Genomic DNA, 23,021 nt, shown 5'->3' on the forward strand with positions numbered 1-23,021 from the left:
GAGAAGAAAATGATACGCATTACGACTTGATTTAACATAGGATCACGCATACTAGAGCAACAAACAAAGGATACATGACGAGACGAGATGACTAGACTCTTGACTTGTGAATCCAGGAAATGTCGTGAGTGACTTCTCGTGTTTGGATTCACGGTGTTTGACTTTGACCTTTAGACTTGAGTGTTGACTTTGACAGAGTGACATTTATGTGGTTGACTTGATTAACGGGATTGGCGACACGTGATTCTAAGACGCATGTTTTAAGACGGACTTGACTCGAGGTTCGGGTAGGTGTGTCCCTAACGTGTACTAGGAGAATTCAAGAAACGGATATGGGAATGACTCGATGTGTTAGCCTCGAGTGTGTGAGTCGAGGTATGGAAATATTTAGAGATCCTAATTGAGTTGGGGTAGGGAGTCCAAAATGACGGCGTGACGCCTTAGGACTTGACTTGAATTTTGAAAATACCCAAAATGTAAAACAAGACGGGTTTACGACTCGACAGAGTTTTGACTAGGACATAGTCAGTTTGAACTTTGACTCTAACTTAGCCCAATTGAATTTACATATTTACATTTACATGTTGGAAAATATTTTAATTTTTTTTGTTTTTAAAAAACGTTTTTTTTTTGTTTGTTTTTTTTGATTTTTTTTTTTTGGTTTTTTTTGGTTTTTTTTTTGGACTTTTTTTTGGTTTTTTTTATTTACACGGGTTTTGAAATGGGTTTTAGGGCCGAAGTTTGACTCGACATTTGGACAGAGTTTCGGCTTTGTTTTGCGCTAATATTGGGCTTAAGTTCGAAATTTTACATGTTAAAGAAGGATTTTGAACGTCATGGTTTTGTTTAGAAAAGGGTGATCACGTAAGGTACAAACAATATACAAGCATTATAACGGGATGCTGAGTGCATTTAAATGAGTTTTGGTTTAAATGGTGGGTTGCCATACCGAACAATCAAACCCGAAGTCTGTGCAGAGGCTCGTACCAAACAAGAGTAAGGCCGATTCCTAGTCCATTTCCTCAAGTAGTGAAAGTTCTTGATACAAACAAGAGTAAGTACCATGGTATGGATGACGTCAATCGCTATCCATCCTTAGGCCCAAATAAGAATTAGGACCGTTTAGACGGGACGATTGGTCGAATGGGTTGGGTTGGGCCTAGGAAGGCCGAATGAAACGATCTAGGAAGAGCGAGTTATGAAAACCGACAATTGTCTTGTACAAACTATTCCCTAACCTTGTTCAAGTTTCACCCTTGGCTACACGTAAGTGTATTATCCCCAGCGGAGTCGCCAAACTGTGGACATGGGCCACGGGGGCACTTGGGAACAAGCGTTTGCATTTTGTGGAGTCGCCACCAATTTTTATGGGAAATTGGAACCGTTCGAATACCTCGTGTCATGTCAAGACACAAAGTAGTGACATGAACACTAAACAATCGTTACCCTTAGCATTCTATGTCTAGAATGACTCTCGTGGATGCCAATGAACACGGATGTTCACAGAGATCTGGAGTAAGGGGTGAGGGTACGTATTAGGAAGCTCTTTTGATCGAACACCTAATCCCGCCCGCCTCGATAGAGGCCTCTACTAATGATTAGGGACATCATATATACTCGATATATCGTCGATTATATGCATGCAATGCAACATCCAAGTTTTAATCCTAGCATGTGAAGAATAGACTAAGTCGGTTAACACGCAACTTAGCACACAATTAATGTCAAAGTAGGATTTAATGCTCAATTACATGTGAAAGCATACAAATGATACAAGAAATATGATAAATATAATAAATAAAATTAAAACAATGAGAATTACAATAATTACATCGGGTTTAACGATTTATGTCGAAAATACCTTTAAAACGGATGATTTGAGAAAAAGAATAAAAGAAAGAATTAACGGACAGATCAGTGGGTGATAATACGGTTAATAGTTAATTATGCGTAAACTAATTGAACTAGGTCAAGCAACAATGGAGTTCAGAGACAGAAGTCAACCTGGAACAGGCGCAGCAGGACTGCGCCCTTTGGAAGAGGCGCAGCAGTTGCTGCGTCTGTTCCAAGGGTGAGTTCTGGTTGTGAAGCCGGAACTGCAAATCGTTAATGTAAATTGGTGATTGTAATGGTTAATTAATATACTTACTCGGATGAAAGTGATTAACACGTTATTTACATGTGAATGAGGGTCATAAAAGCAATAAAACATGGATGAGACGGATTAAAGACGGATTATTTACATGAATGAAAGATTGATTAGTGACATGGGTGAACTAAATAGGTTAAATATGACAAATTAACGACAAATTAATGACGAAAACGACAAAAGACAGATGAAAATATATCAAAGATCGAATTCCAGAAACCCGATATGAACAAATCGAATTCCTACAACCCGGATTGAGTTTAATGACGAAAATCCGCAAATATGAGATTATAAGGGATTTAAGTCGGATTTAATGATGAATTATACGTGTTAATGATGATGATTTATGTACATGTGAAACGATTATGATTGTATGTCAAAGAATTAGCAAAAACAAACGAAACAAATAAAACAAACGAATTACAGAGGACGAAGGAAGAAGAAAGGAAGCGAGAATCGCGGCCCTCACGAAGAGGCGCGCAGCATCGCGCTCTTCAAGAGGCGCAGCGATTCTTTCTGCGTCCTTTCTCGACGGTTATCTTCTGGTAATCTGAAAAAAGGGTTTTAAACGAGGTTTTATAAATCGGTTTTAAGAGATGTTTTCGACATAAACCTTACATTAATGATACAAAAGGTAAAGAGCAATAAATAAAAGAGAGATTTACACCCTCAGACTTACATGTTTGACAAAACGAGATGAACTAAGTTATCGATTAGTGATGCTCGACTTGAATGTAGACGAAAGTGCCCTCGTAAGAGGAAAACGATTAGATTAATTAAATTGATTAGTTGTGGAGTTGGTCAGATTGGTCGGTCATGCAAACGAGGCTGGTACTCAGAAGGATCCGAGCTTACGTGGTCGAATGTTCAAGCACGTAGACGCCAAAAAGTAAGAACAAAGGTCTAGAATGCAAAGGGAGAAGAGAAGGGCGGACACTCGCGTGAGAAATATGAGGAGCGAAGGCTCCTATTTATACTAATCACGTGAAGGAATAAGGTTTTCGGAGAGACTTTGGAAGTGAATCTCAGAAAGATATGAAAAAGATACGAGAAATACGCAGAAAAGGACCTGGGAAGAGGCGCAGGCGATCAAGGCGTCTCTTGGAAGAGGCGCAGACTTGCTGCGTCTTTCCAAGTGGTTTCCTCCTGCGGAAGAAAGATTTCCGTGTTTAAGTTATGGAATGACGGAATAATTTGGTTTTCCTTAATATTTTGTATGAATATTACGGGAATTTGTTTACCAAAGAACAAAAGATTGTGAAATATTTATAAAATATGGAATAGAAATATCCGGAACATTCCAGAACATTCCGACTCGGGATTTAACGGTTGTCAGAAAATGAAGACGATTTTAGGCCCGAACTCCAAATGTACTCTAATTACTGTCAAAATGACCGTATCGGCGCGTAGATGACAACTAAGAGGTAGACATTAGTGTTTGAGCAATCACTTGACGATAAACTTACGAACTGTCAAAAATCGTTCCGCGTACCAAACATGCGGCCCAATCATCACCGGGTGGTTTGCGAGAGGTGCAGAAATGAGGTATCTACAGCATGGCTCAAGCAACCCTAGTGTGACCAATGCTCAAGAAACAAATTCAAGAGCGGGGTAAGAGGAAGTAGGCAAGTCCGCCGAGAATTACTAAACCGACACGAGATTCAACTCAAAAACCCACGACCAAGGGGACCTAGGCAACGACATCCTCGCGGTTTTCGCTCGTCACTCATTGAAAGAACAGGGTGATTCTTGTGATAAATAGTAACCGAAATCACTCTCCTAACTCGACTAGCGAAAACGTGCCCGCAATCTAATGTGTAAGACCATCCTATGTCCAATGAAATACAAACAATGGTAAAATGCACACAATATGAAGCAAGGATTGTAACGGGGCTAGGGAGTAAGTTGAAACGGGATTGGTGCAGGCACCGTTTGGATATGTGGAGCTCAAATCAAGAATTACCGATACATCGTAACCCATTTCTTATTGCAACACATGAGACACGTCTATGCCCTAACATAGCATGGATCACCAAAACTATGCAAAAATTTCATAAACCCAACTCAAATTGGAAAAACTCAAAAGTACTCCTCTTATTTCAACAAATGGTAACGTCTAAACCGTAACAAAGGCTCGGTTTCCCAAGCCATGCAAAAAATGTGTAAACCCGACTCATTTTGGAAAAACATCAATTTGCCCTTTTATTTAGCAACGGCTTTTTCTACCCCGTTTAATGATGAGGAGGGGTGTTGCTTGCCTTTTTATTTTCTTGATAAAATATACAACACGCATGACTCATTTTTTTGGTTTTTTCATGACTTTTTCACTTTTTCTATTTTGTTTTTCATTTCCTTTCCAAAACCTCTTATTTATTTACAATGCCGAAAACACCAAGCTTTTGACCCGAGTGGACATGTATACTATCCACCATCATGACCCAAATCACCTCCTACAACACAACTACAAAACCAACCAATTCTTGATTAAGGAAGGGTGGTTATGGAATGTAGCTATTTTGGTGGATTTGCCAAATGAAAAGGCTAAGGCTCAGGGGAGGTGAATCAAAAAAGGGGAATAATGGAAGGGAGAAAACAAGGCTATTTGGCTATGTGAGGTTCATATGCAAACGGATTTTTGCTTCATATCATGTGCACAAAAAATGTGATGCAATTTGACAGTCTAAGGACGAAATGACACACTTATGCGTCTTGATGTGACATGCCTCGCGAGGAGACCTACTCTTAAACCTAGATGAGGTTGGGGTATGGATGTACCTACCCTAGGAGGCTCTACCTTTTCCTTTGAGTAGCTAAGTCGAGCCTAAGGTGTAGTCTACGGCCCTAGGTCTCACAAGATCGGTCTAAACTCATTGGTCAAGCCCGCCTCCATCGGCTAACTAAGAGGTCATGGGTGCGAGTCACGGGGAGGGGAAAGACATAATTGGACACAATAACTCATCATGGGGGTACTTGGTTCCCTTCCTAGACCATGTTCATGCAAAACATTTATTTACAAACGGATGCGAGACTTCAAATTGAAAAACATGTATATACAAGAACATATGCATGCGAGAATTGAAGATAACAAGGATAGAAACATGCAACAAGTCAACTAAACCTTACAGCACATCAATCACCAATTATCCAACAGTTCCCCAAAGGAACATCCAAGGCACAAAAACCCGTCTTCCTCCATATTATACAACAATATAAAAAGAGAGAGAGTGGAAATGGAGAAAGAGATAGGAACGTGTATACCAAGCGGTCTTCTAGTCTCCTTTTTGCCTCAAATGGTTGATGTCTATGCAAAAGGTTAGCCAACAAACAACATATATATACAATGCAATATTTTTGTAAAATTTTTTTTGAAATTTTTCAATTTTTAGGCATTTTTTGAAATTTTATCAAATTTTAAAGTATTTACAAATATAAACAAATATTCACAAGAGTGGATATTTCCCTCCCCACACTTGAGATGTACATTGTCCTCAATGGACAAAAGCATAGGGAGTGAATAAGAAAAAGAAAAGAACATATTTTTGCATTTTTGATTTTTTTGAAAATAAAAATAACATATTTTTGGTATTTTTGTTTTTGAAAATTAAAAGGACATATTTTTATGTTTTTGAATATATGAATTTCCTCCCCAGACTTATTTATTTACATTAATTCCAAATAGAAATAAATGTGTGGAGGAAATTAAAAATGAAAATGCATGTTTTTGGTTTTTTTTAGGCCCTCCCCACACTTATTTATAGACATGGGAGGGCATTTAGAGAATTAAAAGAACATGTTTTTGTTGGTTTTTGTCATTTTTCAATTTTTTTTTTTTTGTGATTTTAAGATAGGAATGCAATGCATGGTCTATTCTATATGCAATATTTAAATTACAATGCAAGGTATACTAAGTGAATGCAATGTCTAAATGTGACAATATATTACAAATTTGAAATCTAATGCAATCCTAGATGAATGCAACTATGTGAATTTCTAACTAAATGCATGCGAAAAATTAAACATGAATGAGAGAATTTGGATTAAGGGAGAGATCATACTTGTCATTTTGGATTGATTAGGGAGGAGGTTGGGCCACCAACTCGGCCTTCGGGACTAGGAGTCCATCTCATCATCATCATAATCATTCTCTCCGGTACAATACTCGGAGCCTTGAATCAAGTCATCGAGGTTGAAGGTGAGGTCACCTCCACTACCGCCGCCCATGAGACCTCCCGTAAAGTCCCCATTCATCATCATCACACCGCCATCACCTCCCGTGGAAGCATCTCCCATAAAGGCCCCACCGGACAACGTAGCACCCACGTCACTAGCAAAGAAGGGGCGGATGCCCCCCACCCAATGGGCGTCATGCCCCTCCGGTTGATACTCGGGCCTAGGGGGAAAAATGGGGGCGGAGAAGTAGTCCGGTTGGAGGTTAAGACCTCCGTGAACCATCGTCCTGTCCTTAGGGTAGTTCCCGTCGGGCCAAGTAAAGTAGGAAGGGTGTGGGGCGTCAAAGGGGACGTAGTCCCGTCTACAAAAGTCGTCGTAGATCGGGTAGGAACCGGTGGATTGATCATAATAAAGGCGGTCCAATTTCCGCCCCAATACATCCCTCTCACTCTCTCCCTTTGCCGTAGAAATGTCCATCCTCTCCATCCACTCGGTAAGGGAAGGTGGTAAGGGAGGGTAGGAAGGTTGGCTCGAGGAGGACCCCTCATCGGGTTGGAATTGCCATGGTGGGAGTTGGTGAGTTTGTGGCATGGTGTATTGGAGGGAGGAAGGAGTGTCCACTCTACGATCTCGTGAATACACACGTGGAACATTAGGAGGAGGTTGGTCGGTGGATACCTCCGCTTCAATCAGGAGGAGGTATTCTTCCTTGTCTTTCTCAATTTTAATGGCGGTGATATCGGGAAGTGGGATTGAATTCTTGTAGTTGATTTGCCAATACTCTTTATCATCAACGGGGTTGACCTTAAGCCACTCAAGGTTGTTAGCCAAGTAACGTTTGGTCAAATAAGTATCCCCGGGTATCCAATTCATGGTAGAAAGGTCTACCGGACGGTCCAAACTTCAGGCAATACGGGTGATGATGCCACCCACATGGATTGGGACTTTTTGCCCCGGAGAATTGGCAATTTTTGGTAGGTTAATTGCAAGGTGGTGAGCCACATTAATCTTGAAGGCGGTGGGTTTTGTAAACAAATAGGACCCCAAAATTTCAAGTTCGTTGGTCCGAAATACCCACGGCTCATCCACCACAAGAACAGTGCATCCCATAAATCGATGCCACACCCGAATGCCGGGATTGTGGCAACTAATTGCGGCCCTTTTTACCCCGACCTTATCCTCTAAATCGGAAATCGCTTTCCAAACTCGGGAATAATGAAAAGTAGCGGGTGGGTTATGTGATGCGGCATTTTCTAACCCAAACATGTTAGCCAACCGACCCAATGAAATTGTGTGGTCCCGGTTCATAAGACGGAAACTAAGGGTAGCCACCATATTTGATTGTCGGTGCTTGCTAATCCGTAAACTACTCAAAAATTCCCATGTGAGTCGAGGGTAAGTATATTCATGCATTGTGTACATTCCCCTCATTCCTACCCCGGTAAAGAGAGCTTTCGTTTCCCTAGCTAACCCGAGGGCCGATAAGGACGGATGATGTAGAAACTTAGTGGGGATTAGGGGACGATTTTTGAATAGAATAAACTTACCCTTTTGAGTTTGGGTGGCAAATTCCACCGTCGGAAAATCTGGATCGGGGTTGGTGTCGTTGGCGGCTCGTGCAATCAACTCGGCTTGGTTCCTTGCAACATTGGCTCTTGTTCTCCTTCCCGCCATTGTGAGGATTAGAGGGGTTTGGTGAAGTTAGATTGAAGATAGATGGAGATTTGAGGGAGAATGGAGGAAAAATGATGGAGAAATGAAGGTATAAAGTGTCGAAGAAATGAAAGAATTGGGGGTTTTTTTGTTGTTTAACGGGTCTTTGTGGTGTGTTTTACCGGTATGCGAACCGGCAGTCGGTCTGCCGGCTGAGCAAACCCCCCCTTTTGTAATTTTTCGAATTTTTCCTCCAAAATTTTTGTTCTCGCTACCGGTGGACGAACTGGCTGCCGGTCCACCGGTAGAACACTCTCCTCAATTCCAATTTTTCCTTGACAGGTGTGTCCTGCCGGTGAGCCGGCTGCCAGCCTACCGGCAGAATACTACTCCACTCAGTTAATCAATTTCCTCAAGTCTTTGCTGGGTGTGTCCAGCCGGAGGGCCGGTTGCCGGCCTGCCAGCAGAGCACACTCCCAATCAGCATTTCTCCAAGTTTCAGCAGACTCATGTGTGTCCTGGCGGTGAGCCGGCTGCCGGCAGAACACATCACTCCTTCAATTTTCTTCAAAATAATTTGGTTTCGGTGCCGGCAGGGGCACCGGCTGCCGGTCTACCGGCAGAACCCAACATTCATCTCATTTTCAACAATTTTCATTCAACTTGTTCAATTTTCACAAACACGAAATTCGAGACTTTTCGTTGACCTTGGGATTCTTGTTTTCCATAACTACACCGACGCATCATGTCGGGATTTCGGGTCAAACGAAAATGAGGCTTGTTTTCTTCAAATACGACTTCCGTCACCAATCTAAAGTGGACAAAATATGACTCCAAAGCTCTCATTATCTACCTAAAATGCATGCTATATACAAATTCCATGGGTTGCCTCCCATGTAGCGCCCTTGTTTTATGTCGTAGGCTCGACGAAGTCATGAATCACAATCAATTATGGAGAAGGTAGGTATCGATGGAGCTTACATTCTTCATGATAGGGGCTCCGGTAATGTAATGCTTGAGCCTTTGCCCGTTTACCTTGGAAGCTTGGTCTCCATCGGATATTTCAATCGACCTATGGGAAAAAACTCGGACCACGGTGAAAGGTCCCGACCATTTAGACTTGATCTTTCCCGAAAATAACTTGAACCTTGAGTTAAAGAGTAGAACCAAGTCTCCTACCTTGAATTCCCTCCTTAAAATAGCCTTGTCATGAAACTTCTTAGTCTTTTACTTGTAAATCCTTGAACTCTCATAAGCATCGAGGCGAAATTCCTCCAACTCATTCGTGTCAAGAAGCCTTTTCTCTCCCGCTTTCTTCATGTCAAAATTCAAGAATTTTACCGCCCAAAAGGCACGGTGCTCTAATTCAACGGGGAGATGACAAGGCTTACCGTAAACCAACCTAAAAGGCAAAGTGCCAATAAGAGTTTTGAAGGCGGTACGGTACGCCCATAAAGCATCATCTAGCTTCATTGACCAATCTTTTCGCGACTTTGCCACGGTTTTCTCTAGAATAGACTTGATTTCCCGGTTAGAGATCTCGGCTTGCCCATTTGCTTGGGGGTGATAAGCAAGACTTCTTCTATGTTGAACCCCGTGTTTCTTGAGCAAAGCTTCAAAGGTCTTTTCATGAAAGTGCAAACCTCTATCACTTATGAGTACACTTGGTACTCCAAATCTTGGGAAAATAGTATTCTTCAAGAATTTGCCAACCGATTTGGCATCACATGTCTTGGTAGGAATAGCCTCTACCCACTTACTCACATAGTCTACCGCCACAAGTATGTACTCGTATCCATAGGAGGAAGGGTAGGGGCCTTGGTAATCAATACCTCATACATCAAACAACTCTACCTCTAGGATGTAGTTCATTGGCATCTCATGCCTCCTTGAAATATTTCTGCTTAGTTGGCACTTATCACACCCCTTGACGTAAGTTGCCACATCATGAAATAGGGTAGGCCAATAAAAACCGCTTTGGAGCACCCTTGCGGCGGTCTTCCTCGAACTCCCATGCCCTCCACTCGGCATATCATGGCAATGAGAAATTATCGGCTTCACCTCTTCACTTGGAATGCACCTCCTAATTATGCCATCCGCGCAAGATTTGTATAGGCAAGGTTCATCCCAAAAATATTGTCTTAGATCATGAAAGAATTTCTTCCTCTTATGTGAGTCATAATCATGTGGGATGACCCCGGATACCAAGTAGTTGACATAATCCGTGTACCAAGGGACATCTATAAGAGCAAGAGCGAACAATTGATCATCCGGCAAGGAGTCATCAATTGGTAGTCCATCCTTAACCTTTTCATGGAATAGCCGAGAGAGATGATCGGCTACCACGTTCTCCACACCCTTCTTGTCTCTAATTTCAATATCAAACTCTTGGAGTAAAAGTATCCACCAGATCAAGCGTGGTTTCGATTCCTTCTTGATTAGCAAGTGCCTCAACGCCGTATGATCGGTGTGTACAATTACCTTAGAGCCCACCAAGTAGGAACGGAACTTGTTCATGGTATATATCACCGCCAAAAGCTCCTTTTCGGTGGTGGTGTAGTGTGATTGAGCTTCATCCAAGGTTTTGCTTGCATAATATATAGCATGAAGTTTGCCATTCTTTCTTTGTCCAAGCACCGCTCCCACCGCTACATCACTAGCATCGCACATCAACTCAAAAGGTTCTCCCCAAGTGGGAGGTTGTATAATTGGAGCGGTGACGAGAGCTTCTTTCAACCTATTAAAAGCATTCAAACATTCATTAGTAAACTCAAAGGGCACATCCTTGCCAAGTAACAATGTTAAAGGTCGGGCAATCAAAGAAAAATCCTTGATAAATCTCCGGTAAAAACTGGCATGCCCAAGAAAACTTCTAACTCCTTTGACATTAGTGGGAGGGGGTAAAGTTTTAATCACTTCAATCTTGTCTTGATCAACTTCCAAGCCTTTACTTGACACAACATGACCCAAAACAGCCCCGGATGTCACCATAAAGTGACATTTCTCCCAATTCAAGACTAGACCGGTTTCTTGACACCTTTTCAAGACCTTACTCAAATTAGATATACATCCATAAAATGAGGTGCCTACGCCGGAGAAATCGTCCATAAACACCTCCATGATATCCTCAACATATTCGGAAAATATAGCTAGCATGCATCTTTGAAATGTGGTTGGCGCATTGCATAGCCCAAAGGGCATGCGCCTATAAGCAAAGGTGCCAAACGGGAACGTGAAGGTGGTCTTTTCTTGGTCATTAGGGTGAATCGGGATTTGGAAAAACCCCGAAAACCCATCAAGGTAGCAAAAGTGAGAGTGTTGGGCAAGTCTTTCCAACATTTGGTCAAGGAAAGGGAGGGGGAAATGGTCTTTCCTAGTCGCCTTGTTGAGACGTCTATATTCTATACACATTCTCCACCCGGTTGTGATTCTTGTTGGAATTAGCTCATTCTTGTCATTGGTGACTATCGTGACCCCGCCCTTCTTTGGCACAACATGCACCGGGCTCACCCATGCACTATCGGAGATAGGATAAATTATACTTGCGTCATAGAGCTTCAACACCTCCTTCCTAACCACTTCTTTCAATGCGGGGTTAAGGCGGCGTTGAGGCTCAATGGAAGATGCACTCTCATCCTCCAAATGAATGCGGTGGGTGCAAAAAGAAGGGCTAATCCCCTTGATATCATCAATTGAGTACCCAATGACATCCTTGTATTTTCTCACAACATCAAGTAACTTTTGAAGTTCGGTGTCATTGAGTGCACTATTGACAATAATAGGGTAAGTGTCATTAGGGCCAAGGAAAGCATGTTTAAGAGTAGAGGGAAGAGGTTTCAACTCCACTTGAGGAGGCGTGGATCTCTCCTCCTTTTTACCATCTCCTCTCAAGCTCTCAAATTCTTTGTACGGGTTTTCTTCAATTGTTGCTTCCAAAGCTAAAGCATACTCCCGGTGCTCCTTGCAATATTTTACCTTGCCCTCAAGGAATCCTTGCAAACCCTTGTCTTCATCAAATTTCTTCATATCAACCCATTCCTCTACCATGCCAATCATGTAACAAGACTTTTCTTCCGAGGGCTTCATCATAGCCTTGTTCAAGGAGAATTCTACCTTTTCTTTACCCACTTGTAGAGAAAGCTTTCCATTCTTCACATCAATCATGGCTTCCCCCGTAGCAAGACAAGGGCGCCCCAATATGATGGGAATATTTGAGTCCTCGGGGATTTCCATTACATAGAAGTCACATGGGAATGCAAGTTTGCCCACTTTGAGTGGGACATCCTCCACAAGACCGATTGGGTACCTTACCGACCTATCCGCAAGTTGGAGAGAAACCCTTGTTGGTGAAAGCTCATAACCCTTCAATTTCTTGAAAATTTTGAGGGGCATAAGACTAATGCTTGCCCCCAAATCACACAAGGCTCTCTCAATATGCACGGTCCCAATTTTGCATGGTATGGAAAAGCTCCCCGGGTCTTCAAGCTTTTGAGGAGCCTCATTCATAAGAATTGCACTACACTCCTTGGATAAATTTACCGTGGTTGTCGGGCTCAAGGAGTTTTTGTTTGAAATTAGCTCCTTCAAGAACTTTCCATAGCTTGGTATCTCCTTGATGGCATCAATGAAGGGGATGTTAATGTTGATACCCTTCATCATGTCCATGAAATTTCCATATTTTTGTTCAAGTTTTGCCCTTGCCAACCTTTGTGGGAAAGGAATTGGTGGCACATAAGTTTTCACAACTTGTTGTTTTGGCTCTTCAACGACCCTTGTTGGTTCATCAATCACCTTTGGAGTCTCCACAACAATTTCAACAACTTCATCTTAAACCCCTTTTTCTTCAACTCCCTTAGGAGGTTCAACCACAATTTGAGGTTCAACCACATCACCCGGTCTACTACTCTTCCTCTTCTTGACAAATGCCCGGTCCTCCAAATCTCTACCACTCCTCAAGTGGATAGCATTTATGGTTTTCGGATTCTCCTCGGTTTTACCCGGGAATTTTCCATGGGAGGCTTGTAGGTGGCTCATTTAGGAAGCCAATTGGGAGATTTGGTTGTCCGTCATCCGTTGAGAAGCTTGCATTTGGGTTCTAAGTTGGTTGATGGATGAGGTTGTTTCTTCTTGTTTTTTAGTGGAATGGTTGATGAATTGTGTTTGAGTATTGACAAGTTGGTTTTGGGAAGTCATCAATTGTTCCATCATGAGTTCCAAGCTTGACTTTGGTTGGGTGGATTGTTGGAAAGGTGGGTTGTTTGGTTGGAAAGGTGGGTTATTTGGTGGGTTGAGTGGTTGAAATTGTTGTCTTGGTTGGAAGGTTCTTCCTTGGAAACCCGGTGGACCTTGATTGAATGTTGTGTTTGGTTTTTAAGCTTGAAAGTTTGGTTGTTGTGATTTTTGTTGGAAGGTTGGGTTTTGGACATTTTGAGAGCCATAAGAGAAGTTTGGGTGGGCTCTCATTCCGGGGTGATATTGGTTGTTGTTAAATGCTTGCTTGGCCAGACTAGACTCCCATATCCCATTCACTTGCTCCATGCAATTGCCCTCTCCTACCATCAAAGGACACTCATTGGGTAGGTGTCCTTGGTCTCCACAAATCTCACAACTATAAACTTGGTTCCTCACAGAAGATGTGTTGCTTGAACTCATCAAGGCAACTTGTTGCTTAAGCTCTTCAATCAACCCTTTGACTTCAACATTATTGGCCGATTCAACCGTTGACTTTCCTTTCCTCTTGTGCCTATCATTATTCCAATGAAAGGTACGAGAAGCCATCTCTTCAATAAGCTCTTTGGCCGTCTTGTGGTCTATTTTATCCAATGCTCCCTTCCCCGAGCCGGAATCAAGGTTCATCTTCATTTCATTGTTCAACCCTTCATAGAAACTGTTGATGAGCTCATCATCCCCAATCCGGTGGTGAGGGCATAGCCTTTGGAGGCCTTTGTACCTCTCCCATGCTTCGTAAAGAGTCTCATCTTCTTGTTGGGTGAAGCCTTGGAGCTCACTCTTGATTCTAGCGGTTTGTTGTGGTGGGAAATACTTGTTTAGGAAAGCCTTACACTAGTACAATTAATGCAATTGGCATCGGTTATAAACAGTGATTGGCATCGGTTTCTAACCGATGCCAATGCGGGCGATGCCAATGACACTTATTTGAATTGGCATCGGTTCATGAACCGATGCCAATTTACACATATTGGCATCGGTTGTTATTCAATTGGCATCGGTTCTAACCGATGCCAATTTACTCATATTGGCATCGGTTGTACCATTAAAACCGATGCCAATTTTTGCATTATTGGCATCGGTTGTAACTTAGGAACCGATGGCAATCATCAATTACAACAATAAAAAAAATTTTGTGCCTAGCCAATAAATAAGTTATTGGCTATAGAAATTCGACAATCATATCGGCATTATTTTATTTTCTAAACGCTATAGAAAATTCGACAATTTATAAATTGAGCAATCCAAATTTCATAAGTTCAATACCAACAAATCCAAATAAAATACAGCCATTCAAGGAATTGTATCTGGCAACAAAATCACATACATATAAACCCTTAACTATTCGAGTATCTAGATCAACCGTTCACTCATATATAGACCTCAATAAGCTGCTTTGCTTGTGGTGTTATCATGCGTGTGTTCGGCCTCATGTATTGCAGCATCTGTTCTTCTGTGACACCCCCCTAAAGAATATTAACGGTGTGCGTAGTTGGTAAATAAAGGCATGAAAAAATAGCGAAAACTAACAAGATATATCAGAGATATTCATACATACAACATAAGCGTAGTTGGTAAATAAGGGCATGAAAAAAAGCCATATAACAAGATAAATACCTGCAAATGCCAAATTGATCACATGTACGACTTCTTAAAAACCTATACGCAACACCAATGGCATACTATCATGATTAATGATAAGAATTTTGTGAATGACAACCAAATACTCAACTAAATTGAACAACAAAAACTACATTCTTACATCATCGTTGAAGAAATTGATGTACACTGACCTCAATTCTTTTACCAAGCACAATGGCAACAAACTCTAACACCAGGCGGTTGTGGTACGATTCTTATTTTTTTTAAATATCTTATTATTCGAGGAGTCTTTTTTTTTCACAAGAACAACAAAATAAACCTTGTCGGCCAGACAAGAACAATAGTCCTTTGAAGGTTTGAAATTGTATATCATTATACAAGACCTTCTTTTGTCTATCCACATAATATAAAACTCAAGATAAATGAGATCAAAAATTATACCCCCAGTTTCAGACAACACTATCAGTCATGTTGATTCTTGTTTGCCTATCCTCTTCAAGTATGCATTCATGTAGTAGAAGTACCTGAAATGCAATAGACGAACATAAGCATCATTGCATCAGAACAAGAAACATATATAAGAGACAAATAGCCGTATAAAATAAAGAGATTGTTTGCTACCTAGAAGGTTGTACAATCTCCGTGTTTAAAATAACCAGGATATGTTTTCTAAAGTATAATGCACGTAAAACATAAATAAAAGGTATGATAAATGTTGAGTACCAACTCAAGAAACAACCACCCACTGCCTTCAATCCACGACACACAGTTGATGTACAATAACAAGTATAATCAAATTGCCCAGTTGATTATCCTCCAAATCAAGATTGAGCAAAACTCATGAACAAAACAAAAACCTGTCTAAACTAGGTGATGTACTGAATGGACTATAAATGACTTCCTTAACAGCAACAAATAAGACATCTAATGATAGAAAGATAGCTAAAACACTATTGTTTCTTACTTCCATCAGCGATTGTTCGAACAGACGGTTATAAAATGACACAGTTACTATACGAAATACAAGTGATTGCTAAAAAATGGAAATAAATATAATTCCCTAAAACCACATAACCTTATCAAGAGCACTCAACATAATTCTATAAGCATAATTAGAATAAATTAAATCTAACTCGAATTGACTCACCCCCAATTTCAGTAGCCCTAGTCATCAGAACTAATCATTTTAGCTTTAATACTTAAAATACAACAACGATTATCCTGTAATTATAAAAAAAAAATAACAGCAAGAACATCATACAACAGCCTATATCAACTAATTTAGTAGTGTACAAATTAATTTAGAATTGAACAATTTTTTCCTCAAAACCCTAGCCATTTAAACTGAAATTATTCAAGTGAGATATAATACCTAGAATAGGAAAAAAGGAGGAGGAAAAGATAGAAACAAATCATAAAAATTCTGCCAAAATTCAGCTATTTCTGACATGAAAAGGACTTACTTAGCTCCACTAAATTCAGCTTTGCGTTCAACAGATAACTCCTTGAACAATGGGAATAAAATGTATTTCAGGTATTCCAGATAAGGATTTCCTTTAACTACTTTTGGGGGGCAATAAGCCTTTTTAATTTTCACATTAACTTCAACCTGTGGAAAAAAAAAGGTACAAAACAGTTGAATGTACAAGTATACGATTTATCTCTATCTAGTGAACAGAAATTACAGCCAGTGAATTTTAATAAATAGTTGTACAATGACAGTAAAGATGACATCTATTATCACAAACCTGATCATCATCCATGAAGATTGCAGAATATGATGCTTCAGAATTTGGCATCTTTTCTTGCCCTTGTTGCAAGCCTGGAAGCATGTCTGTAGTTAAACAACAAAGAAAAGCTACTTTGTTAGTCAACACACCAGAAAGGAATAATGCAAAGACCTCAAGACACTGCCGCAAATTATGTGAGTACGAGAAAACAAAGCATACGGTGTGACAATATAACAGGCTTGCTCTTTCTTTTCATGATATCAGAGTCTTATCGAGCGAGAATGTTGACTTCATGCTGGTCCATATACCCTGTTGACTTCATGTGAAAATAATTTAGAGTTACTGATTAAAATGCCCCGATTGACAAACCCTAATTTATACACATTTCATGGTTCAAAGAGAAAGCTTGAGGTATGAATACCTTCAATTTCGTTGCTTATTAGGGGATGCTTATAGCACTGCACTTTGCGCTTCAGGATACTAAAGATCGACTAAAAATGGAAACATAAGAGGGATTAGTTCCAGGGAGATATGTCTGGTAAAAATTATCGAAACATAAAGAGGCATTACTTCTGGGAAATGATGCATTTAGGCACAAACACAAGACAAATATGCAATCATGAGGATGAAACCAGTTAATAAACCAACTTTAAAATCAAAAAATCAGAAATCTCTAATTTGTATTGAAGAGAAAATCCCTAATTTTATCAACCCTAATCATCAAATCCACTCGGTCTAAGCCAAATACTTATAATGAAACATAAATTATGCTATATTTAACTTCAAATCACAAAATAAACACTACACAACAATCCAATTTTGTATGATTCGAAACAATACAAACATTACACAACAATCATCACCTATTCGATTTGGCCAGAAAATTTAGATTTCTGATTAAGAAAGTAACCCTAATTGAGTATAAAATTGCAACTAAATTGAACCTGCTAAGAACACAATAACCAGAGTCAATTTCAGAAAAAATATTTCTAGCAGCCAATTCATCGAACACCTTCGTTACACCCGCAAATCCCAAAATTTTGCTTACAAAGGCAGTATAATCATATATTTAGAAAATTAATTAAAGCAATTGAAATTTAAAAAAAAAAATACCTGCTCACTTTGTAGAAGGGTTTGAGCGACAGTGTTCGAATGGTGATAAAGGATGGTCGGGTGGTGGGGTAGGGCGAGGGAAGTGCGGTAGTCGATAACGAGCGAGGTGTTCGACGAGATAATGAATAAGAGATGAACAACGTGGTGGTGGTGAGTGGCATAATGGTTGGCGTTGGTGAGCGGCATCCGGGCGGTTGCAAGGAGGGTGGGTAGGTCAAGTAATGGGAAAGGTTGTGGCTGTAAGTGTATGTTTATGTAATCGTGGTTAACAACGATTGACATCGGTTTCAATTTATAACCGATGCTAGTTGTTCAAGAACATTAATGACATCGGTTTTTTACAAACAACCGATGCCAATATCACTCAAAATTACAATTGCCATCGATTCTTTGTAAGACCGATGCCATTGTGGCGATGCCAATCACCTAAATTCTACTAGTGTTAGAGACATCATCCCAAGTCCGAAGAGAGTCGGGTTCACAACTTTTAAGCCACTCATTGGCACTTCCCCTCAAGGAGTAAGGGAAAAGCCTCAGGCGTACGACATCCTCCGACACTCCGTTGGCCTTGAACATGTCACAACTATCCAAGAACTCGTTGAGATGCTCGTTTGGGTTTTCGGTGGCTCCCCCACCGAATTGATTCCCTTGGACAAGTTTTAGCAAGGTGGCTTTCACATCAAAATTGTTGGCTTGAATAGGTGGCTTGACGATACTCAGATTCACCACCTTTTTCGGAGCCAAGTTATCTCGCATAGGAACCACGGCCATTGTCACTTCTTCTCCCGGAGTTGCAAAGGGATTCTCAAAAGTTTCCAAAGCACTTGGTTCTTCTCGAAAGTCTTCAACTACTAAATTTTCTTGGGAAGTTGGTGTTTCTATAAGCCCTCTTCTACGGAGTGAATTTAGTCTTCTTGCGGTAGCTTCAATCTCGTGGTCAATCGGATCAATTGGTTGACCTCTTCGAGTTTTCCTACTCATGCAAAAAGTCCTACACACTCAAGAGAAGTATTAGTAACACAAAATACTTAGTCTAAACTAGAACGAAAACAATTAATATCTAGCCGAACTCCCAGGCAACGGCGCCAAAAACTTGATGGTGTCAAGCTATACTTCGCAAGTGCACGATTTATCGTTGTGCAAAATAGAGGGTCGATCCCACAAGGAGTTGAGAAGATTACTAATTGTTCTAATCCTATCGTTTAGCTAAGTCGGCAATAGGGGATGAATTTGTTATACTAAAACTACCTAAGACAAAATGAAATTCAAACTAAATAAGAAATAGGTAAATGAGCAAGAGGAAATGAGAAGTTGTAAATCAAATAATTTAAAAGCCTAAGACTCGGTTCTTCCCAAAACAATTCATAACTTCACACAATTAAATTTCTAGGCTAATCATAAGGGTAGCTAGGTGAGGAGGAGATGGCTCTAATTCGCCTAAAACCCCCCTCTCGGGTTCGAAATAGGACACTAGCACTACCCACCAACCCCCCTCTCGGGTTCGAAAGTCGGGATCCTTAACTCAACACTTGACAACCCCAAAAATGTGCACTTTTCCAAGGAGGTCAAGAAATCGGTCAAGGTCATTAAGTACTCATCGTAATCCGAGTCATCCCACTCCTCCTCTCGGAGGTCGATTTCAAACGCTAATTTAGAGGTGCCCTCCCCCGGTTCTCCCTTTCGGTCTCAACCTGGGTTAGCAATAGGGTCGAATTCTGGATATCCAAATCACAACCTAACCAACTCTCGTTGGTGGACAAGGGTCATAAATCGACACTACCCAAAATCAATCCATAAACGAAATCATTCCTCTAAACTACCCTCACCAATTTCCCTAAATAATTAGCCTTTATGAGATTCAATTAGTGAAATTACTAATGTTGGGTCAAACCAAGTCCTAGTGGAAGACTACTCACTAATCATGTTTCTAAAAGCAAAAGAAACAATAAAGATGGAGTCTTTAAGCATGAACATAATGGGAGGATGAATTCTACTTCTAAACATGCAACAATCCAACAATAATTATGAAGAAAGATAATTTAAACTAATAATGAGGATGATTAAACTAAAAAACACAATCTTTAACACAAGCAACTCAAAGATTCAATCTTTAATACAAGGAATTCAAAGACTCAATCTTTGGGTGTAAATAATAAGGATGAACAAAGGAAAGATGAACAAGATTGGAAATTACAACAATCAAACAACAAGGATGGAAATTTAACATAAACAATCAAACAAAACGTAATGGAAAAGCAAATGTAAACTAATGAAATTAGGAAGAGAAATAATACCAACTCAATAGCAAGAAAGGAATTTGGATTGAACAATAAGGAAGGAGTAACCTTCAATCTTCTTACAACCCAATTTCTACTACTAAATAATTGAAGAACTTGTTCTAATTAAGGAAAGATTAGCAATGTAATTAACAAGATTCAAACTTGGAAAAGAAAATTAATTTAGGTCTAGGGTCATGTATACAAATGGTTAAGGGAGGGGGTATTTATAGTCTTTCATAAGATTAAGAAGAAAAGAGGAGAAAAGAGGAGAAAAGCCCAAAATCCGTCAGATGTTGCGTTCTGCCGGTGGACCGGCTGCCGGTGCGCCTACCGACAGCAAGGTCAAATAAACTTGAAGTTTGGAAAATAGCTGGCAAGTGTGTTCTGGCGGTGGACCGGCTGCCGGCCTGCTGGCAGAACACAGTCTTCAAAGTCTTCAAATCCTTCATAATGTTGTGTTCTACCGGTGGACCGGCTACCGTTTCTCCTACCGGTAGCGAGGCCAAACTTCTTTTTCTCCTCTAATTCCAATTCAACTCTAGCTGCTGTGTTCTACCGGTGGACCGGCTGCCGGCCTACTGGCAGAACACAGCCTTCAACATTTTTCCTCCATTTTCTTGGCATTGTGGGGAGTGTGTTCTGCCGGTGGCCAGACCGGTTGCCGGTCTGCCGGCAGAACACTCTTCTCAGCATTCTTCACCTCTTTTTTTTCTCAAGCTAACACGGGTTAACCTTTCACTCGGATTTCATTCCGTCTTCCCTTCTTCAAGGTTAATTCCCTGCAAAAGATCACGGGGAACCGTAATATGGCGGTACATGGAATAAAAGGGCAAAAGATGAGCGAAAGGGAGCTAAAACCGTGCTAAGGAGGTTGAAACGCATGGGAAATGGGAAGTAAAAAGGTGTAAACTAATCACATATCAATGAGTCAGGACAAAAACGATTATTTATAATGGGCTGGACTCCGGAGTTCAATTTGTTAGGATTATGAAGCCCACTTAGGACAAGTGTCAAACCCTAAGCCAGAAAACACATCTCCCATCATCTTCCTTGTTCGAAAAGAAAAAAAAAAGTAGAGAGAGAAAGCTTCAAAAAATTAAAATACATTTCAATGGCGGCGGGTGCGGGTAATGACGATAAGGGTAAACAAATTGTAGCTGTAGAAGAAAAAGAATCAATGGCGGAGGTTGCGGGTAATGCTGATAATGGTAAACAAATTGTAGTTGTAGAAGAAGAAGAAGAATCAATGGCGGATGTTTGCGGGTAATGCTGATAAGGGTAAACAAATTGTAGCTGAAGAAGAAGAAGAAGAGGTGAATTTTCGATTCATCCCGAATCACGTTTTGTTTCCCCTTATTATCGCTAGACTCCCTGTTCAATCCGTTTTCGAATCTAAACTTGTTTATAATAGTTGGAATAATTATCTTTCTTCTGATTAATTCAAACGTATACATTTGGATTTTAGTTTGTCCTCCTCTCGTCAAGAACAGCGACAAGTATTGGTAGATGATATCATTAACAATAGAGACATTCTTATAGCTCGAATTGAGAATGGTGATGTTTTTATTGAAGCTATTCGTTTCATCAAAGAGATAGAAGAATATATCATCATCGATTCCGTCCACGGACTGTTTTGTATCTACTTGTTAGCCAATGATAGATTTCTCATCTGGAATCCTGCTACCAGTTTCAATACCGAGGTAAAAAATGTTTAAGTATAAGACTAACTTTGGTTTTGGCTATTGTCACGAAAACGATCATTATCTTATTCTCTCTTTGGTTGGCAATGCTGCTTCTATTTCTCTGTATTCATTCAACAACCAGTCATTGATTTGGATTCTACTGGGTGTTTTGCCGGTGGTTGTGTTTATTGGAGTCTAGGGTATGACTTAATTAGTGGTTTACTTTGTTTTACAGGCCCGATCCTGAGGTTTGTGGGGCCCTGGGCAAAAGTGTAGATTATGGCCCTTTTAAAATAATACAATGTATGATCATTTTCTTTAAATCACTAGTTCTATTACCCGTGAAATTCACGGGACTATCTATGCTTTTACATTGATGGTGTTTTGTAAACCCGGATTCGCGATCGCATTGGGCCTTGAGAAACAAAAAAAGACTCGTAAGAAAAAACTTTTATTAATCAGGCAATATATCGCCAAACATATGTTATGTTTATGACCACAATTTACTAAACTTTATCACAAATTACTAATATTTTGCTATGAATATTGTTACGTTTATTAGTATTTTGTCACGATTTTTGTTATTATTGTTGTTTGTCTTCAATATTTTGTCTTTATTTATTATACTCCCCCCGTTCCGGTCATTTGTTTACCTTTTACTAACTTTAAACCCGTGCAAAAATTACACAGATCTATTCAATTCATTTTATTTGTAAAATCTAAATAATAAATGAAGATTTTTACAAAAAATGCACAAAGTTCTGACTGAATAATGTTTTATCAAGATTTATTGATAAAAAAAGTATACAATTTATATACGAAAGTTTTGTCTATATTTATGTTATATTCTAAAAATTAGAAAAAAAATATTCACAGATTACTCGTATATTCTATGTTATCTTCGATACAATCATATAAACATAAAAGCTCAATATGTTTTCTCTCTCTTAATAAAATTAACTGCCCGACAATTAAAACCAACAAGTAGTATATAATAATAAATATTTTAAATTTTTGTTAATTATCTCCTTTTAAAGTTGATTATCTATAAAATCTTATTAAAAGGCTAGGCTAAAACGCCACCTAAAAGCCACGTAGACCATATAAAAAATGCCACATTGGATTACTAAACGCCGCCTAGCATCCTCAAAACCCCATGTCAACGACTCATAAAAAAATTAACCCAATAAATTAAATTAAATTGTCTTTTCACATTCTCACCTCCTTGGCTCCTCAATCCTCATCCCGAATTAAATCTATACTATAACTGTCACCATTTTACATTAATGAAGATAAGATTTCCTAATTAAACACATTTGAAAGAGGAAACGTAAGTCTCTTAACTCTGTATTTATTGAATGTAGAACATGAACAATTAAGAAGACAAAAGGGCAAAATAATAAAGCAAGCCAAA

At 39.8% G+C, this 23,021-nt stretch overlaps 1 long non-coding RNA gene and 1 other non-coding gene across 2 annotated transcripts; one reads left to right on the forward strand and one right to left on the reverse strand.

Annotated features, from left to right (window-relative positions):
• The first annotated feature begins 13,882 nt into the window (after positions 1-13,882).
• Positions 13,883-13,990, forward strand: LOC141609696 (small nucleolar RNA R71). The gene has a single exon (XR_012527615.1). It is a non-coding gene; the product is annotated as a small nucleolar RNA R71 (small nucleolar RNA).
• Positions 13,991-16,592: 2,602 nt separating this feature from the next.
• On the reverse strand, positions 16,593-17,882 carry LOC141608028 (uncharacterized). Its single transcript, XR_012526966.1, has 3 exons — positions 17,647-17,882; positions 16,955-17,024; positions 16,593-16,849 (listed from the first exon to the last, which is right to left on the reverse strand). It is a non-coding gene; the product is annotated as an uncharacterized LOC141608028 (long non-coding RNA).
• Between the last annotated feature and the right edge of the window lie 5,139 nt (positions 17,883-23,021).

The sequence above is a fragment of the Silene latifolia genome, chromosome 10 (genome assembly GCF_048544455.1).
Source record: "Silene latifolia isolate original U9 population chromosome 10, ASM4854445v1, whole genome shotgun sequence".
NCBI classification, from domain to species: Eukaryota; Viridiplantae; Streptophyta; class Magnoliopsida; order Caryophyllales; family Caryophyllaceae; genus Silene; species Silene latifolia.